The following is a 22,104-nucleotide window of genomic DNA, read 5'->3' on the forward strand; positions in this document are numbered from 1 at the left end:
TCTCTCTCTCTCTCTCTCTCTCTCTCTCTCTCTCTCTCTCTCTCTCATTCTCTCTCATTCTCTCTCATTCTCTCTCTCCTCTCTCTCTCTCTCTCTGTCTCTCACACACACACCTAAACAGGACAAAACAACAAGTTTCTCTTTAAATACAGTAGGTCTTGATTATGTTGTTTATCTCAATTCATCCAATTGCCCTCATAGCTGATTCCTTTTGAATAACTGTCAGTTAATTGCTGAGGTCTGACTCATAAATTCTACAGAAACCAATTTATAGCAGCACCAAGTACAGGCTGTTGAACACCAACATTTAATTTGTCTTTTAAAATATCAATCTTCATTCTTCTAATTTATTTTTTTCTGATTGTTATTTACAAATATGAACACAACCCAAGACAAGTTTTTAAAATCCCAGTTATGATTCCAATCAAAGATTTGTTATCATTTTAACTAAAGATCTACAAGAGTCAACAAATATTTATTTGGTTGCTATTACAATGATTATAGAGTACACAAAACAATGTACATGAAACAATGGGCCCGCGCTCGAGAACAAACAGCCAAATAAAGACAGAAACAAATGTCAAGAGAAGATAAATACTATATAAAATATAATACAAATATGGAAAGGAATGATGGCATACAGGAATGAAGTCCTGGTACATCCTAACACACCAACGAACCCAAACCCAGTGATTCCATTTCTATTAGGCAGTACAAATGGAAACAAATCTATAGACAGAGCAGTTTAGTGGCAGCTGTATAAGGATGGGTGGTAGAACAAGAGGACATAGCAGGGAGCACAAAGATCAGTAAGGAAATGTCTTCGAGTGATGGACACCTTCATTATTTTGATTGCGGTGTACATGTCCAAACTGTCAATATGTACTTGTGAAGCCTATATTGCTTACTACATAGCAGTTACACCTCAAAGTAAGCAAGATACAGAATATGGTGACAGCAAGGACCATTCTGATTTACAACTGGGATTCCATGAAGCTTGTTTTCCAGAAGGCAACCCTGGAAGCATGATGGAGGAGGTAGGAAGAATCTGTGTCCTCCACAACATGGGCAAATATTAAGGCTTAATGACTAATAAATCCAATCTCCTTTCAATCTGCAACTCTTGCTTTTGTTTCTCTTTCTGTCTTTTTTGTGGCAAGGGGTAACAGAGGATCAAACCCTCACCTCACACACATAAGCCCATGCTCTCCTATGCAACTCCTCATTTACTTAGACTCTCTTCAGTAAGCATTTATGAAGTGCCTTCCATGTGGCTGTGAAAATGTGCATCTGGACTCTCCTACTGTGGGGAATAATTGACTAGTAGCCCAGAGGCTTCTTTCTGATTTACCACCATGTGTGCAGCGGCCACAATCCTTAGGGGTGGCTCCCCGACTTGTGAATGCACATGGCAAAGATATAAGATACTGTATTTCATAGAATTTTGCTCACAGGGGACATTAGGGTAAAGATTCCCATTTTGAAAACTTTCTTAATAACTATAAGCTACAGGTTTTCTTATGCAACCCTTCCTTTTTCCCACCTTCCTAGCAGGGACAGACCTGCACTGTGCTCTAATGACTTTTCATCATCCTTCAGCAACCTCCCTCCTTTCCTTCACAATTGTTTATCCTAATAAACCTAATGAACATCCAGTCCCATGCTAGCTCAGTTACTTGTCCAATTGGCATCTGCTCTTCCAATGACCCTATGTAAACTGCTCTCTATGTGCCGGGCACTGTACCACACATTGGAGGTACAACATTGCCCCTGCCCAGGAGGACCTCATCATCTAAATGGATTAAGAGAGATACATGCCTCATCCTAGCAAATAAACATAATAAATCAACATCAGTAGGATGATAAAATATATATGTGGACCATAACTTCTGCCCAAGTCCATAAGGATCTTAGAGAAAGTAAGGTTCAATAAATCTTAGTGACATTAAAAAGTGTTATCGGATATTTTAAGAACCTTTTTTAAAGTTTTGAAATGTAATAAAGGCAGGGAGACTAGTTAGCCCTAAGTTACCAGAAATTGTCATTTTAGTGCACCATGTTGTTTCAGAGCAATTGCAGTTGATTGTGGCCTTAATGCATGTGTCTAACTTTTCTTAATTTAAGAATGAAATTCATCATCCTGTGTCTCTCGTGCCATCACTTTTGGATCCAAGTTTTTGACTATAAGATCTCCACTTCCCTTTACCCAAGGGAACAGCTGACAAATGCCTTAAAGGAGAGATCAGATAATACGTATCAGAAAACCTAATCCAGCACCGTAATTTATACTACTGGAAGGAAAGATGATATTTAATGGCAAAATACAAGTTGGGATCTGAAGACATGGAGTTCACATTTATCTCCTATAAACGTCAATCTCATACACAAGCCTTAAACCAATTTTAAATAAAGTCTATGCTTAAAGATTTTATGATTATAGTCACAGACACATACAAAAAGAAATCACGGCTAGTTGTAACTATGTTCTTTCTACATGAAATTACAAAATATTATACTATTCTAGGAGTGGAAACTGATGCAGTCTGCTGGACCAAAAGGGAAAGAGCCCCCTTGGGGAAGAGTGGCTAATCTAAATTTAAACAATGTTGGTTGGGACACACACACATAGATGTATGTGTGGGAGAATAGAACTCTATTTAGTAAACCTTTCCATATATCAAGTCTCTGATTATTTAACAAGTTTTGATTTACTTCCTTAGGAAAGCAATGCCTATATCATGTGTGTTTAAACTCTCTGTACTTACATAAGTTCATAAAATTAATTGTCATAGACAAAGAAAGCCCTGTATTTTTCTAAATTTGCTTTAGGGATCATTTCCAGTTTTGCAGGATGACTGAGCTATTTCTATAAGGTAGCTGGCTATTAGTATTGCAACCATTTCCACTAGCATTGGTTATGGGAGGGATAAAATAATAGGGTTGAATTTTTTCTTCTATGAAGTGCTGTGTTGCTAAGATCTTATAAGGTAATGAAATGTTGTTCAATGTACCTGCAGAAGTTCAAGAATGATTCTAAGCTATGGTGACACCAGTTTTATTTGCTATTGATACGATTATCCATACGGTTATTTAGGATGGCAACACTGTATCCATTGGCCAAGTCTTGGAAACCTCATCATCTCATCCGGTTAGCTAAAACAATTTAAAAGGAATAAAACCTCAAATGAAAACTTTTCAGGAATGATACCAAATGTCATGAAGATGTAAGTATATTTATATCCAAATGTAAATATGGAGATATAGCAATATTTACATTGTTTCAATTATTACTGAGTGGTAAATCAATAAACCAGAACAATTGATCTTAGGGACCAAGAGTTGACTATAGAATCAAAGAAATAAAAACAATCATAAATGATAAGAATTCAGGATTTTCCATCAAAGGGAATAGATACCTAATGGAAAAAAATAATTTGTTGTAAATAAATTTTCTATAATCCATAGACAAGGTTCAAAAAAAACTCTCATGATAAATTCAACATAGGAGCACTACTCATGCTTAAATGAGCTAACAGTACTGAAATTTAACCACTTCAATTCTGTGAGCATTTGCAGGAAAGGAACAAAGCAAAAATGAATAGAGGAAAAAATTTAGAAGGAATCTCATCAACTAAATAAAAAAAAAATTACTCTAGGAATTGATTCCTAAATGGGATGAATACCAAGTAAATCCTAGGGCAAATGGTTAAGGAGGTACTCTGAGAGAGAATTCTGCACACTTGTAATGGCAAAAGCCAAAAGATGAATTGAAGAAATAAGATGCCACCAAAAAAAGACATATTATGGACACTGGTTTAGAGATTAAGAGCGCTAGCTGACCTTCCAGAAGCCCGGGGTTCAATTGCCAGCACCCACAAGGTGGCTCACAACAGTCTGATAACTCCAATTTCAAAGAATCCATTGCCCCCTTCTGGCTGACATGGGTACTACATGCATGTGGACAGAATATCCAAGCAAAATACTCACACACATAAAATAATTTTTAAAACAAAGAACAAAAGACTTAACAAATAAGGAAGCATTCTTTAAACACATGAGGAATGAAAGGTTAAAGGGAAACATTCCTGTTTAATAGACAGAAAACTAACTTTGAGCTAAACTTTCAAAGGATACTCACGTAACTTTTATGTAAAGAATGAAATTCACCTGGGACTGGAAAGTGCAACAAACAATACATCCTAGCATGGCAATAAGCAGAAGACTGCACTGTTCAAATAAGTCAGGAGGTCAATTTGAGGGGACTTAATAACTTTCACTGTCAAATGCTAAAGAATAATAACTAAAGTCTTTACAAGGTTACTAACTTCCATTTATTTTGAAGGATGAAAAAATACCTTCATATTATAACTCTACTCTTTTATATTATAATTTCTTAAAGAGCAGAGAGGAATTCTCATCTCCTTTGGAATGTCTCAGTGATTTCACTCAACTGATGTACATACCATTAAATTAATGAGAGTTGTAGACTGAGAAGACTAACAAGAACTATGTGTCTGCCTATATTTAAAAATCAAGGTAGTGGAGATGTCTCTGGCAGTTTTAGATCTGTATAATTATATAACTTTGATCTTAGAAAGATACCATAAAAGCAATTTCCAAGCATCTTGACTATACACAAATACATGTTTCATTTGAAGGAACGATGTAGCATATATTTCTAATTATTTTTACCTTAAGTCTTTCTTGCACATGGAATCCAGTTGGGGGCCTGACAACTAAAAACGGCTATCTGAAGCATGGCAGCTTTATCTCTTGGGGGGTTATACTCATGTATCCTCAACTTGGGCACCTTTTTCTGGCACTCCTTTCCCAGAAGCTAACCACAGATATCCCTCTGGAAGTTCTCTTTAGATGTATACATTTACATTCACATCTGATGATGTCTCCACACATGGGTACCCGTGGCTCAACCTTCCTGGCAGTCATCCCATGCTCTTCCCATTGGGCCCAGTTCTTGCTTTCTGTTGCCTCCATGTAAAGACCTGACATTTTCAGGTGCCCCAAATCTTCCTTAGCCGACTCCACCAAGGCTGTGAAGTAGCAAGAAACTCTACTCCTTTTCCATAATTAACAGCATAGAGTTGACAGTGTGTGTGACTCTCTGTGTATGTGAATGTCAGTCCTATTGGGTTTTATTCTAAGATAGGAGGCGAGCATTATTAAAAGCAGTAATAGAAGGAACAAGCAAAAGCACTTCTTGTTCCATGGGTCAAAATGGTTAGAGTCTAGTCCTTGCCATTTGCCAGCTTGCAAGCATGAGCAGCTTACTTGACCTTTATTTGCTTTTTTGCCCTTATCTGTAAATGAGATTACCAACACTCTTTGCTTTGTAGATTAAATAAGTATCTTAGCCTTCTTGTTATAGAACAAACCTCCAATAAGTGTGAATTCAAATTAAACAAATAAAAAAAAGCCTAAATTCATGTGGAGACCAGACTTTCACACCCCAAAATAACTAGAGAACAGTTAAATTGGTCCATGGTTATGTGACAAAATATGCAGTCCGTTTTCTGAAGTGAAGAAAATAATCTATAGTTTAATTGAAACAGTGGTTAGAAGGGTTTATACATGTTAATCAAAAGTCATGACATCCTGATGCAGGATCAAAGGAAACTTCCAAGAGGATGTGGGGTTTCAGTTAGAACATAGAGGATGGAAAGCATTTATTCGAGAGGTGCTAGGAGAGTAGATGGGTCAACTTGGCCAGAGACAGGCTGCAATCTAAGCTATAGTTAATCAGGTAAGAAAGGTCCTAATTTGAAGGGCCTTGAATGCAGGCCAAGACCTATGGGCCCTAACCCCAAGGCAAACAATGGATGACTACAGGTTTTCAAGACCTTTATTATGTTCTATATGTTGGTTATTTTACAAGACTACAATTTTAACTAATGACAAAAAGTTGTCAAAATCATATTAAATAGCACTGAAAAAAATAGTCATGTAGACCTTGATCCCTATGCTTCTCTAAGAGCAGATACAGCATATTCAAACAGCAACAGAAACAAAAATTGTCAGGGCTCAGTAACAATGAAAATTGAAATCTTCTCCATATATATGTGAGTATGTATGATGATTTGACACATTTCATTGTCAAGGTCTGCTTTATGAACAGTGGTTTTTTTTCCTAACAAAGGAACACTATGCTGAAAATAAAACAGCAATATTATCATGAGGTAATTTTGGACAAAGAATTTAATAATATAAAAACCTGGTTACCTCATGACTTGTAGGGAAATTAACACATATTTATTAAAATTATATATAAAATGTATCAGGCATTTTAAAAGGGTGTTTGTAACAAAGGACAAGTCAATTCACCATCCAAAAATATTAACTAATTTCCTTAGCATATAATAGTGACTTGCTATTAGAATGGCACCTTTCCCCCTAATTAATCATTATCTAAATCAAATCTTACATGCTCATTAATTTCTCACTAATCAAGCTAGGAATACAGATGAAAGAAATGGCTGCATTTGAAACCACTGGGGAAAGTGATCATTGCTGATAAAGAAATGATCTTAGGGAATCCAGCAGAAGGTTATTTATCCTGAAAGAACACGACCTTGTAGAGGGTGCACCTGGATATCAAGAGCTCAGACTTTAAATCAAAGGCTATGCCTGGGGCTGCCATAGACTCAGCTTCGATAAAAAGCAGGCCAAAATGTCGCTACTACACTGGAGTACTGGAAGTTTAAAGCAACCCTAGAGATAAGCCATTCTCTAGGCTTGAGAATTAAAGGATGAATTACCTTATCTGTACTGCCAACTGCCAACTAACTGCCTATCATGTCAAAAGTTAAATCCCCAGATCTCTCTCTCTCTCTCTCTCTCTCTCTCTCTCTCTCTCTCTCTCTCTCTCTCTGTGTGTGTGTGTGTGTGTGTGTTGCCCTAGAGTTCATAGACTATTCTAAAAATTCCTAATTAGACCTCTGATCACTCTAGATATCTTAGTTCATCTTCATCTGCTATAGCCAAATATTGTGGTAGTCAACTAATTCTGCTTTAGAATTTCACTATCTGTATATATAGCTGGAGGGGTGTGTGTGTGTGTGTGTGTGTGTGTGTGTGTGTGTGTGTGTGTGCAAGAGTGCAGTCCCCATGGTGGCCAGAAGAGGGTGTCAGATCCCCTAGACTTGGAGTAATCAGTCAGCTGTCAGGCATCAGACATGTTCTGGGAACTGAATTCTGGTCCTACACAACAGCATATTGTGCTCTCAAGGCCGAGCTCCTGCTCCCGCTTTTTAAATGTCCATGACTCGCCCCTTCCTGTTGCTACCTCATCACCTCACCTCTTTTCACTTTGAAGATGATACAACCTCCAAAGTGGACTTCCCGTGCCTGTATCTTTCTTCACCTAATTAGTCAGAGACATTTCTCCAGTCCATTTCTGGTCAAGTCATTCTATCTCTTTCAAATTCTCCAAGAAAATGGAGCAAAGGTATGGGGGATTTCAAAGTAGATGGAATGTTCGACAATCAAAGGAACCTGGCAGGACTAGAATGGAAAGGAGAGGTAAGGCAGAGTCATGTGAGTCCTATTGCACCATCACCCCTAGTTGTCTTTGGATTGGAGTCCTGTGGTATCGAATGTTCTTGTGAGCAGAAAAAGACAGACTCCAGGAGCTGGAGAGATGGCTCAGCAGTTAAAAGCATTGACTACCCTTCTAGGGGTCCTGAGTTCAATTCCCAGCAACCACATGGTGGCTCACAACCATCTGTAATGTGATCTGATGCCCTCTAATAGTGTGTCTGAAGACATCAACAATGTACTTACATATATAAAATAAATAAATCTTTTAAAAAAAGACTCGAAAAGTTTTAGACCTTTGAATTATCATGACGCACTCCATCTTTTATTGATATTTCTCACATTCTGACTCGACTCACTGTTATATTTATTTGTCTTCTCTGGACTTAAATTGATTGAGGGAAAGACCTTTCACTGACTCATCTTTTTATCTCAAGGGACTGATTGTGGTTTGGGCTTGAGGCCCTTCCCATTCACTTGGAGGTAATGCCAGAATGTCAGGAGACTTCTGTTGAAAAGAAATAGGTCAGATTCATTGATAACGCTAGGATAAATTTTACAACAGTGGAAGGACACACACACACACACATCCATAGCTATGTAAATGGTAGCAAACCCCTTAATATGATGAAAATTGCGAAGTTAGAATTGGACTGAAGAACAATGGCAGTCTCTCTGGAGTTGTATGCAGAATATTCTTTCAGTTTAGATTTCTTCCAGAGGGACTAAGCAAAGGTAATTTCACTGTCTCCCCTAGTGACTCACTAATTATTATGCTACACAGATAAGTAGCTGAGATCCTGTCTTTCAAAAGATGGATAATTTTTCCTTTTAATTTTTGAGATGCAATCTTCAAACACATGAACCAGAGTGATAGCAGAGAATTTCAATATCCTAGTCTAAACCTAAGGGCTCAATTCTTCCTTCTCTATGAAATCACAATGAGATCACACCATTGGGGAGGGGATTCTTTTACATCAAGGATTAAGTGTTATCATCTGCTCTGTTGCAAAATCAGCTGCGAGTTAGGCAAGTTGTCTTTCCAAATCTGGGCCTGATTTTACTATAAGGGTCTGGCCTTGAGAGCTGAGGTTTTGCAAGCACAGGATAGCCAGTGTTCACTAAATGCATGAGATGGGGTCCTGAGAGGACACAAAAGAAGCAGCAGACTATATTCTCCTCCATTTGAAAAGGTTTGCCAATAGTACATGGATATGGAAATAAAGCAATACCAACAAGCTGGGCTTCGCAGCACTACAGCCCACAAAGTAACAGCATGCCCTTCTATAGGTCTGAATTTCCATAAGCCATCTCTTAACAGTCAGCTTCCTTATAGAATGGCATGAAGTGTCAAAGAGAAAGACTCTGAAACCAAGCAGACAAGGCTATAACACAACAACCATTGGCCACTAAACAGCCTCTCAAGGAACCTTCATCAAGGAGCAGGTCACTTCATCTCTAACCACCCGATTCTTTATCTTTTCAATAAAGGTAGGCAACAGCTACATCTCCATGTGCTTGCAAGGACTAAATTAAACTCTTCTTTGAGATTTCCAAAATGAATGTCTCAGTACATGCCCTGCTTCCTCTTTTTGCTCACATTCATTGGCTATTATCCCTTCTGCTTCAGCTATTAAAGTTTTTTACCCACCAAGTCTCCTCCATGTACCCCTTTCATAAAATTCTTCCCTTCCCTCCGAATAAACCCTAGGAGGCATGATATCTCTGATTTGTTTCAATACACTTTGTGCCTATCTGATAGTATATTTTGCAAGCTAAGCTCTGTGGCCATTGATGTTCTTGTCTTATTCCTGCTATGAGCTGTATGAGTCCATTGGCCAGAACTGTATCTTGACCATGTCTGCATTTCTTGCCATGGTCTAGAGCAGTGGTTCTCAACCTTCCAAATGATGTGACCCTTTAATACAGTTCTTTATGTTGTGGTGACCCCCCAGCCATGAAATTATTTTTGTTGCTACTTCATAACTGTAATTTTGCTACTGTTAAGAATCATAATGTAAATATTTTTGGACAGAAGTTTGCCAAAGGGGTTGTGACTCACACAGGTTGTGAAGCAATGGAATGCAGCCTGGTCTATGGTACACTCAAATGCTGACTATTGAGCTTGTGAACACTCAATGATGGGACTCCTGTCTCTTGAGGCATTCAAACACAATTTGAATAGCCGTATCAGAGATCACTAAAGCAACTCAGTAGGTGACATTCTTGTGATCTCGCTATACTTCCACCAAGGCCATTCTCTTACTTACTAGTCACATTACACGCCTAAGTTTTCTCCATCAGAAGAGAAATAGATGTTCCATAGCTAGGTATGTTCAAACAGGTCCCTTTGTCATAAGCAAGTATGAAACCTCTTCTACAGAGAAGGTCTCATCTGCACAAACCATATTAACCACTATGTATACAGGCCAGATCTGTATTTTGAGCCTGTACCTAAAAAGGCAGTCTTTTGTTTCACAGATGTTTCTGGCTTACAAATCTCCCTGGTGCTGGTATTGCAGCAAATCACAAAGACGAGGTGGGAGCTGCAGCACGCCAAAAGTGCACCATCACCTTGATCCCGCAGATCCCGTGAAAAGGCTTTTCAGGTTGGTAATAAGCAGTAATTGCTTTCCTGTGGCTAAAGTGTTTAGGAAAGAAAATAGACTTTTCAAGGAAAAAAATCCGAAGTCATAAGACAAAAATCTATGCTGAATAACATGGTAGCCTATTGTGTTTCAAAACTCTTTTCTTTTGATCCAAAATGACTTTTTGACTCCCCATGTCCTCAGTTTAATCATGTGAAAAAAATGGGTTAACAGCAGGTACTATGCACATCCCTCTTGGGAAAACCCTGACATCTGACAACCTACTTTAAGCATTCCTTGAACAAATTCCCTTTGTGTATCAGGGTCCCATAAGATGCTGTGACTCAAGAGAGCCCAGAAAGCTCACATCTACGGATTGTTGAATGCTATCTCCTAAAAAGATACGTCTATGCCCAGCTCCTGGAACTTGTCATTGTGACCTTATTTGGAAAAAATGGGTCGGGGGGGGGTCTTCAAAGATATAATTAAGACTCTGGAGATGAGGTTATTCTGGATTATCTTGGTGGAGTCTATGTAAAGCCACATGGCAAGAGGAGGATATGTGAAGAAGAAAGCAGAGGTAGGAAGGATATAGCCACAGAAAAGAAGCCACCAGAAGCTCAAAGAGGCAAGGAGATATTCCTTCCCCAGAGTCTTTAGAAAGGCAGTGCTGCCTGATAGCCTTCCTTTGGATTTCTGATCTCCAGAACTGTCTCGGGTGGGGGGACACAGCCCATTGTTTACAGATATCAAATTGAAGGCAACATGTGGTGGCAGTCCTAGGAAACATCTCCCCTTCTACCTCACCTAAAAGCATCAGCCTAATGTTGTCTAGATGTTTCATCCTGAGGATGCTCTGCCATTTATTTCATCGAGTGCTATCTCAACGTGCAATACTCCTGTCTATGACCTTCCTGCTTGAAGACAAAGGGTTTATTTAAGAAACTTCCTCCAGAAAAAAAAAAGGGGTAGAGAGATAAAGTATATAAGGGACAGGGAAGGAGATGTATCAAACAACAACAAAAAGTAAAGATCAAGCAAAAGATGAACATGAAACATGGAGACAAACCTAATTCTTTTTAAGGTCAGTCCTAAGATAAATAATACTAAAATAACACAAATTGTCTTTTAACTTCAATACTTACATAATATAAGGATTTAAAAGCCCTGCAAAAGTGAAATAATAAAAATAACAACACTGCCTCAGTTGTTGGCCCATATTCCAGAAAGTCCAATAGGAGGTTGTTGGGACCAATCCAAATGCCTCCTTCTCAATGCTCAAAGGCATTTGTTATCTAGTGCTTAACAAATTAGACTTGTTTTGGAAATAGGGAAAAAAATCTCTTTCAAGAGATTAGCAATTAAATAATCAGAAAGGAAGCTGGGCAGTAATGAAAGCTGCCCATGAGTCTGGACCTGAGCCCAACATTGAGTTTGGATTTTTCTTCACATTCCCCCTGCCCTACCCCTTAGCATTTCTGAAGATGCTATTTAACCAGCTCGCTGGCAAATCTTTCCGATGCCCAATTGTCCTTACCGTGAAGATGCTTTCCCCAGCACTAATGGCTAACCTACATTTCAGTTTCAAGCCATTGCACCTTGTAATTACATTCTCAGCCACTGTAAATAATCTGTGGCCTCTATTATATCGTTCCTCTTTCCCTAGGATAGAGATTGTGGGAAAGGGAGTTGGTTGTCTTGTTAGTGCAGCATGCACACTGCATCTAAGCAGACAGCAACCAAAAGAAAACCAAATGCTCTCTCTAGCCCTATTCAAGAAGCACTGCTATCAATCATTTCATTTTTCTCATCTTTCAGCTTATCTGAATGACTGGATGTGCTCCAGTGCCGTGATGTTTATGCCGTCTTGGGGAATAGGTGAGTAAATGTTCCAGTGATGTTATCAGTCTTCACCATAGTGTTGTGTTAGAACTTGAGAATCTAAAGGGCTGGAATGGACATCGTTTCTACCTCCCCACACTCACCCATGGAATAGGGATCAAAATTCTCACTAATTGGTTGCCCTCGGGCATTGTACTGAAGTCCAAACCTGGTGATATCCTCTTTCTATGAAAGAGATTTAATAGAAAAGAAGGTGCTGGAGAAGGGAGTTGACAAGGAAAACATTGCAGACAGACTACAAGAAGATTGGAGATAGGGTTTTGGTAGGCTAAGCTTTAAAGCCAAAGAATATGGCTTTAAAAGACAGACAGAGAGAGAGAGAGAGAGAGAGAGAGAGAGAGAGAGAGAGAGAGAGAGAGAAACTGAATTCATTTTTGCCTGAACCAAATGTTTTTCTAAAACTGCAGAAAGTATAAGAGTCTTTTTCTTTTTTCTTTGTTGCTTTCCTTAGAAACTATGAAAACAAGATAAATTATCCAAACAGGGGACTTGAGGCTTCTCCCTTCCATTGTCATAATTTTACTGAAAAAGTAAAAAAAAAAAAAAAAAAAATCCCAATGGGAAGTTGAATCTCTTATCAAACTGTGGGTGAGTCAGAAACACAACTCTTGGGAGTCCAGATCTACTTGAATGCACTTGTCTGGATTCACAGTGTCCCTGCAGATTGCCACTGTTAGGACGTGCCTCCAGCTCTTGAGACACAGTGAGTGATCTGGCTCAAGAATATCTGCCTCATTTAATTTTAGCCTTTCTTGCAATGAAATTGAAAATAAAGGAGAAATAGTGACATGGGAAAGATGGGTCCGATTATTCCCCTCCCCCAACCATGCATATCTAAGGAGAGATGGTTTTAAGATGCTATGCAATGCTACAGTGGGCTGAGACACAGATGGAAAGAGGTTGGCACAAGCACCTAGGGAGTTCAATTGGAAGAACCACTTTCACTAAGCAGGAAAGAGATGCCTATAGCCCCAGACTACAAGAGTATATTCAGAAGGCAACATTCCAACCAGTTCAAGCCACTGGTCTTTCTATGCATGCCTCCTTTCCTTCAACAGGTATCAAGAGCTTCATCTTTCTATGCATCTCCTTTCCTTGTCAAAAGCAGGAACAATAGAGTATTTGACATTGACTCCTTAGCATCTCATACATACTCAATTTTCAAAGCTAGTTTCCTAAAAATGTTCAACCTATCATGTCAATAAAGGAAGGGATGAGATTCAGGAGTGAAAACGAACTGGGTTTAATTCATTGTGTGCCTACTTGATCAAAGACAAGTAACTAAACCTCTCTAAGCCTTGGTTTCCTCATCTGTGAAATGGAGGGAAAAGATGTACCACCTGGTTGTGAGGATTAAGTGAGATGTTGCCCATAAAAGGCTTAGCACAGTGCCTGGCTCAATAAATGTTAACGATTATTAGCACCACCCCCACCACAGGTGCCCAATAAAAACTTGCTGAATTGAAGTCACACCAGTTGGAATGACTAGCAGATGTGAGAGAGACCTGGGTCTTTTCTTTTCTTTCTTTCTTTCTTTCTTTCTTTCTTTCTTTTCTTTTCTTTCTTTCTTTTCTTTCTTTCTTTCTTTTCTTTCTTTCTTTCTTTCTTTCTTTCTTTCTTTCTTTCTTTCTTTCTTTCTTTCTTTCTTTCTTTCTTTCTAAAGTTTTCCCCACCTAGCTATGCACCAGAGGACTTTTGAGGTATTTTAGGTATGTGGCTGGTTTGGGAGCTTCTGTATTTTATTTTATCTTATTTTATTTTATCTTATTTACGTGTGTGCTGTGTGTGTGTGTGTGTGTGTGTGTGTGTGTGTGTGTGTAAAGGGCAAAGTAGGGATACTTAGGTTACACTTCAGTTATCAATCTTTTTTTTGCTCATTCGAAGCAGAAACCCAAATCTGGCAAAGTCAGGCATATGATTTTCCAAGAAATATGACAAGGCTATTAAAAACTCTAAATGAAAGTCGTGTAATGAGCATGAATCTGAATTCATTTAAATTTCCTCTAGACCTAGTATTTCCAGCAGGATTCTTATATGTTTTTTAAAGTGTGCTTTTGCAGTGTGAGGAAACCAGACCCTAAAAGATACCAGAATGTCCTCCAGTGCGGGGGTAGTAGACAACATGCAATTGTAATGAAAATTAACCCCTGAAAATGCACTAGATTTTATTGCCAAATGGATGCCTGAGGAGATTACTAGATTTTTAGGGTTTTTACTATAAAGAGAGCAACCTGCATGCCTGAAATAATTAAGAAGAAGAGACTCAATTATCTAGTAAACTGAGATTTCAAACCACCCTGCTTACCTAAATGAGAAAAGCTGCTTAGACTAAAACGTCATTACTTCTATTTAGACAAGCCTTAGCAAAGATATACAAGGAGCTAAAGAATGGGACCCACATTCTTCTCTAAGCCACAACAATGCCTGTTTATGTAAATAGGATTTTCAATAACACAATGGAATCTAAAAAAAAATGTTTTCATTATTGCCTCTGAAAAAAAATGCAAACACAGAAGATGAAAGTCAGGGGGCTTTCACTATGATGTGTAGTGAATATCCTAAAATATTTATTCTGTGTGAGTCTGAGCCTGGATTCCAAGCAGATCTCAGAAACAGGGACTTTCTCTCCTTTTTCAACAGTCAGTACAATATGAGGAGGCACAAAGACTTCTCTGATTTCATGGCAAGTTGACTTCACAGCCATTCAAAAATCCAGTTCAGAAAGAAACAAAGGCAGTAAGTAGTAGGTGTCTACTTGCCTTTCTCTGGCAGCCCCTTTTAAAATCTGAGCCTAAATTATAAATATTCTTACCTTCATCATCATCACCATCTGACAATCAAAAACTCCCACATGACCATAACAACCTCCAGGCACACACTGAAAGCTCATTAAAGAATATAGGAAGGCTATTTATAGAAGAACTAAACAAAGAAGAAAGGAACTATTAGGAAACTTAATTAGACTGTTCATGGTTTTGGCAACTATTACTATTTGTTTGAACTCAAGTGTCTGCCTGCTTCACTTGACAGGTATTGATGACTAGAGAGATACCAAATTTCTGAGGTTTTTAAACTGACCTTGTAGTTTTTCAGTTCAAGAACTCAAGTTTTGACCTAAACTCTGTACATCAGCCTTGCTGTCTCTCTTGCTCATTAGGTCAAGAACTGCTGTTAAGCAAAGGCCTGGGGAGGGGCATACGCAGTGGCCCAGAGGAATGTGCTGGAGTCCACATATAAAGCCAGCCCTGATTTGGGGTTAAGAATTTAACCTTAAAAGGCTGACAAGTCATAAATTTGCCTGAGGTTCATATATATGTGTGACTTTCACAGTTTATATTTCCTAGCCAAGACCCAGAGTCAAAACATGGTCCCTGATTAATGAATGGTACTAATTGTTCTTCCTGACTTGAGAACATTAGTCTTTATCCATAATATTTTCTTTAAAAACACACAATCTCATACCTCAAACCTTCTGGTTTAGGGGAATTTAGGGAACTGGTTAGAAAAAAAAAATAGGACAAGAGACTAATGTTATCTGTGACATGGCCATGGCGCTACCATTTCGATAGTCCTGGTTGACACGAAAGCTTGCATTCTCCTGTGTCCATCAAGCAAAGTGTAAATAAATGTCCTACAAATCTAAACATCTGAATTAAAGCAACTGTTGTTGACTCTACACACACACACACACACACACACACACACACACACACACGGGGTTGGTAAGGGAGGGAGACAAGCTACAAGTTATGAGGAGGGGGACAGGAGAAAGATTAAAATATCTTCAAGCACATTTTGTCTAACTTATCTTATTAAATATTTATACATACAGTGCATCACCTCATAACCTTGGCCAAGCTTGGAAGAGATAATAGATACAAGACACACAAAAGATCCCCATAAGTATAAAGACAAAGAAACAGTATCAAAGAGCAGTCCAATTGGAACACAATCTCAAACCTGAAGCCAGGGTTGAGACTAGAACAATGGAACCCCACAAGTGAAAAGGGGTCCCTGAAATGTGATAAGGTCATCAGGGAGAAGCAGACTGTAATTTGGTTAACCTACAAGGTAGGTGTTAGTTCTAACAGATGTTAGCAGGATTTCAAAGTGGCTCCTTTATCTTTAGAGAAAAAAAAGGCATGGGGGGGGCACACAGGTCTTAACCAGTGAGCCATCTCTCCAGCCCTGAAAGAGAGGGAGTCCTAGGAAAAAAATGCAAACCACCTTCACTGAGAATTATGATAAAGTGAGAGATAATGTCAACTATACAATAAATCATGAGCTACTCATCAAATATAAGTAACCTTGTTCTGTCTACACAAAAAGCATTTTAAATACTCATGATTCTTCGAAAGAGGGACATTTTACAGTGCTTCACCTCCAAACTAAATAAGGAACAGACTTTCATAATATCCTAAGAAAATTAAGTAACCAGGTACCCAAACCAAATATGTGGCAGAATCACTGGGCACAGGTATATGAAGAGGAGGCAGAGGACAAGAAGAGAGGGAGAGAGAAGGGAGAAAAATCAGGAGCTATAGGAAAAGGAAATGCAATTTAAAACCAAACACAGAGAAAAATACAAAACATGACACTCATCTATTTTTTTAGAAAAACAAGAAATACAAAACCACTCAATAAATATAGCAAACCATAAAACACCTTCTGTTTTAAATTATAAGCAGGTGATGGAGTATGTGAGGATGGAAGGGAAGCAGAGGAAAGGAGACAGATGAAGGAAGGCCCTTGTGATCTGGAGGTGTGTAAAGCCCCTTGTCTCCCTTAGCCATGGGGTGTTAGCTAAGTAACTTAGACTGCCAGTTAGCACTGATCTATGAAGTGTTGGTGAGATTTTCAGAAATTTTATCCCTGAGTGACAGTTGGTAGTCAGTGCTCTTAGGACCAAACTTAAAAATAAAACTGGATGATGGTTGAAGGAAGACTCTAAATGACTGGATTCCAGCGTCTGTCACCTTCAGGTTTTTTTGAATGAGGCAAACTACTTCTTCAAAGAACAAAGAAACACCAGTCTGGCGGCTTTTGAAACACTCCCCCCCCCCCAAAAAAAAAAAACCCTTTAGGTGATGTTATTAAATTTCCCCACAGCACTGAAATCTCAAAGTCAAGAAATGACTTAGATATCAGAAATTAACATTTGTAGAAAACCTTCAGAATACAGTGGGGAAAATAAACCTTTATTTCAGAAATAAACTTTGATGCTTGAAAACAAAGCAGAAAATCTGTTTCTGAAAATAGAAGGATCTGTTGGAAACACTGAGTACAGTTCTTCCATGGCTCTTTGAAACCTTTCAAGTTGTACAGTGACATATGGGAATGACCAGAAAAGATAGACCCCAGAAAGCTAGCAAAAGAAAAAAAGCCAGAAACCATTCACCCATTCTATCCCCCTAGAGAAGAAGCAAAATCATGACTGGAGATACTTGCTCCAGGCTATAGCATTGAATTAGGGCAAGGCCTAGACTAACTTTTACCACAAAGGAGGCTTTCCCCAAACTAGTCACAAAGTTATTAGCTACTCAGAGATGCTCCTGGATGCTCAGCTCTCCCCACTTCTCTCTATGGCTAGGTCATCATCTCATCCTCATGTATTCTTCAGCTTTCCTTCCTCCTTCTCTCTTTGCTTTATTCCCTCTCCTCCAATCTGTCATCCCTATCCCTCTCTCCTTCCTCCATTCTTCTTTTCCCACTCCCCCATGCATACCTTATATATAGGTCCCCAAGGCCACTTCATTGAATGAATGGGCAAAGCACAGATGTGAAAAATGACAACGATGTTAATTTATGTTTAAGATGTTAATTTATGTTTTTAACAAGTAGTGCACAGTTCTTACCCTCATCTAACTTGCACTCAGAAGCTTTTTTTTTTCAAACTTTTAACCCACATACAAATCACTGGGAGACCTTGCTGAAAATGCAGATTTTGAGCCAGTTATAGGACAGCATGGGACAAACAAGGAACAATTGCATCTCATGATGTGAAATCAGGGGGAGGGTCATGAAAAAATGGCACTGCACTGAGACATTTGAAGGTAGGTAAGACTACACTGTGCAGTGATGATGGGCAAGGAATTTATAAGATTTAGCCAACAGACAACTGTAGCATCGTCTCAGTAATGATTCAGAATCCTGCTGTCTACAAATAGAAGGCGTATATGGTATGGCAAAGAGATAAGAGCAAGAGACAGTATGTAGATTTTCAGGATTTGGCCAATTAATATGGGTATGAGAAATCAAAGATGATGCCAAGGCTTCAAGTCTTTGTGTCAAAAAGGAAAGGCATCTCCAGAAATGTAGAAGCTTATGAGGAAGTTAGTGGAGACAGGAAACAAAAATGATGGGGTGAGTAATTTTGGCTCTGTGTAAGGTGAAGCACTAAGGACTTTCTGATGGCGATATTTAGCAGACAACTGTGAGATTCTGAATTGGACAGCAAGGGAGACATCAAATTAAGAGGACATGTAGAAACCATTGAAACATGATAGTGAAGTCATGGGGAATGGGTACATCAGTAAGCAAAGACAATGGAGAAGGCACAGAGGACACATGGCAGTGAGCACCCACATCTAACAAAGGATACAATGAACAGACTGGACAAGCAATGGCAAAATCAAATAGAACACCTAGAATGTACAATATCTCAAAAGGAAAAGGAATATGACAATTCCATTCAAAACTTTCTATGTACATTATATTATTTCCCTCACAATCCAAAGGATAAGGATACAGTGGAAAGAGCATTAAAGATGGAATAAAACAAATATAGATTTCAGTCCTGGTGCAACCATTTACACAAACTGTGGGAAAGTAAACCTTTCTGGGTCTCAGTTTTTCCAACTATAAAATGGGCATGCACCACCTCCCTTTCAGGTTGGCTTTATATATTGTGATAAATTACCCAGATAGCAAGTGGCATACAGTAAGTACTGGGTAGGTGTTATTTTCTATGATAGTCCCATATGGGGGAACAGTCCAACCAACCTAAAAATGACCCACCCCCCAATCTACTAAAAACAAAGGACTTTCAAGTATGTGTTGGAAGAAAGTAGAAACTAGGCATAGTTAAGAAAACTTAGTGTTTTTTCCCCAGGGACTGGAGTTCAATTCCCAGCACCCGCATCAGGTGGCTCAGGGTGCCTGTATTTTCAGCTCCGGATGCCCTCTTGTGGTATTTAAGGGCAAGTGCATACTTAACACATGCAGACATACACTTGAACAAATTAATAACATAGCAATCTTTAAAAATAAAAGTAGAAACCCTGGTGAAGGCAACCCTATTAAACAACAGAGAAATTAAGGACACCTCACTTTTTCCTCACTTAGAAACAAAAATCTGAAGACACTTAAGAGCACTGCCTGCTCTTCCAGAGGTCCTGAGTTCAATTCCCAGCAACCACATGGTGGCTCACAGCCATCTGTAATGGGATCTGATGCCCTCTTCTGGTGTGTCTGAGGACAGCTACAGTGTACTCATATGCATAAAATAAATAACTCTTTTTTTAAAGAAAGAAAGAAGGATCACCCTGTTTTACAAGTATCCCTAGACTTTGCTTAGAACCACATGTCTCAGAGGCTAGCCTGCATGGAATCTAGTCCAGATCTCCCCAAAATAGTGTAACAGCTTTCATCTTACAGAGTAGGGGAGTCCCCACTTGGGGAAGAGCAGAATGCCTCCATATTGGAATGAATGAGGTGCTTCATCAGCACTTGCATTGTGTACACATGAGATACATGGAAACAAAGTTTTCAAATGGCAAGGTGTGGTGATACACACACACACACACACACACACACACACAATATAATATCTCCACTATCTCTCTCTCACTCTCCCCCTCTATCTCTCTTTCCCCCTCCATGTGTATGTACATTTGGGTGTTTAGTACCTTCTAGCCAGCTGTTGTTGCTTTTTTTTTTAATCACCAGATGTTAACGAAATATATTTTACAACACATCCCATGCAAAGGCCTGGAAAATGCCATCCACACCCATGGAACCACTTGAGCCTATATACTGATGTGTCCCAACTATGCTTCATCTGAACTCCACACCTTTCTGGTGAGTTCCCAGGACTTTAATTACCATCTATATACTGATAACTCCTACATATGTATCCCCAGCCTCGATTGCTCTCTATTGTGTGATTCAAATAACAACCTGAACTACCTCGCAGGGATTTTTTTCTACCTCCATGCTAAAAGTGCTCCACAAACTCAGTCTGTCCAAAATTGAGCTCATTATTTCATCTTTTAAAATATATTCTTCTAAACTGGGCATGGTGCTGCATCTCTAGTCTCAGCTCCTCAGAGAGGCTGAGACGCAAGAATTTGAGCCCAGGTGTTTAGAGACCACTGGAAAATATACCCGTAGCCTCTCCCACCTCATTATTATGTGTGGGTATATGGTATGTGGGTGTTATCGTGTGACACAGGCCATGGCTGGAAGACATGCTTTGTGCACTTGCTTCTCTCCTATCTTTCTGTGGTTTCCAGGGATTAAACTCAAGCCATCAAGCATGCCTAGTGAGAGTGAAGCCTTCTGTGTGGCAGTCAGAGGACAGCCTCATGTACCTTTTCTTCCACCTTGGTTTAAGACAGAGTACCTTCATTGTTGACAGCTCCATATGTCAAGCTAGCTGGCCCTCCAGCTACCAGGGAATCTTCTATCTTGCCATTGGAGCATTGGAATTGAATGTGCATACTATCATGCTGGCTTTACATGGGTCCTGGGGATTTGAACTCAGGTCCTCATACTCTCCAGTTCTTCCTTTTGTCATAAGTCTCTACTTCTCTCATGCCTCACACAACAGCACTATTTTTTTTAATTGTTTCAGAAATCTAGCTTGGAAAGTGCCTTTGGAGCAATGCTAGAAGTAGTCCTCCAGAACGGGCCTGAGACATAGTACGGGCTGATTGCAGTTACTTAATGAGGATTACATCTCCACCCTTGGGGAAATGATGAAACCTGATAATTAAGCAGTAGGTCTGTGATATCAGGGGCAAGCAGTACAGCAACAATTTGGGGCTAATGTAAGTAAAACACATTTTCCTAGATCTGTGGAATGCTGTATCCCTTAGTTCTTCCCACTGAGTTAGGCTCATCCTCCATGAGACATGTCCAACCTTTTGATGTTCTGACAACATGTCATCATTTACAGAGTTCATGCTCAAGATTCAAATGATCAAATTATGAAAAAAAATCTCATAATGTTTTGAGTAATTTTACAATTTTTGTGTTGAGCTGCATTCATAGCTAAACTAGGCCATAGGTGTGCATGACCCACAAACAACAGGTTGGACACACCCTGCTTTGTGTTGTAGCTGTAGTATTTGTGTATATGCAGAATACACTCGGAACACATGCACATACATGCATGTTGGAACCAGGCCCATTCCTGGAATGGAGAAGCTGCAGACACTTTATGAGTAGCTGTGTTGTGGAGACATGAGCCATATTAAAGCACAGCTTTCAAATCACAAATATAAGCTATGACTGTGAAAGTCTACCCACTGCTAAGAGTAACAACAAATTTGAGGTGAAGCAATATGTGTAATTAAGTTTGATTATCAAAATAATAATGTATAGATATAAGTGTATAATGTATACATACATATACATATTCAAATACCACCATTTAAGTAACACCACAAGAAAATCTCTGTGTCACCTCCTCTTCAATCTCCTTAAGCCAACAGGACTCCCAGAGCCAGTGTTTCAGCTCCATCATCCTTTCTTCATTCTCCTCTGCAAACCAGCTTTAGACAACCATGCATTCAGAGAAACATTCTCTAGTTACATCCCATTGCAAGCTTTCGCTGGACAGTAGTCAAGTCCTTTAGATCACATGTTGGTTAACTATGTCATAAATTGCAATAATAATAATAATAATTCTGTAGAAGTCACTGTACTCACCAGTCTAGAGGAGATCACAATTCAAATATGGCTGCTGCATTCAGTGAACAGCATGAGGTTGAGAATTCCTTATATACTTCAAAGTCATGGATGCAAAGTAAGAAGTACGGGTAAATACTCTGGGCAACAA

At 39.0% G+C, this 22,104-nt stretch overlaps 1 protein-coding gene across 1 annotated transcript in view; it reads right to left on the reverse strand.

The window, feature by feature from the left end:
• Gpc3 (glypican 3) overlaps positions 1–22,104 on the reverse strand; it is a 336,736-nt gene that overhangs the window by 306,103 nt on the left and 8,529 nt on the right. The window lies entirely within an intron of this gene.

This window comes from Arvicanthis niloticus, chromosome X, assembly GCF_011762505.2.
Source record: "Arvicanthis niloticus isolate mArvNil1 chromosome X, mArvNil1.pat.X, whole genome shotgun sequence".
In the NCBI taxonomy this organism is placed as follows: domain Eukaryota; kingdom Metazoa; phylum Chordata; class Mammalia; order Rodentia; family Muridae; genus Arvicanthis; species Arvicanthis niloticus.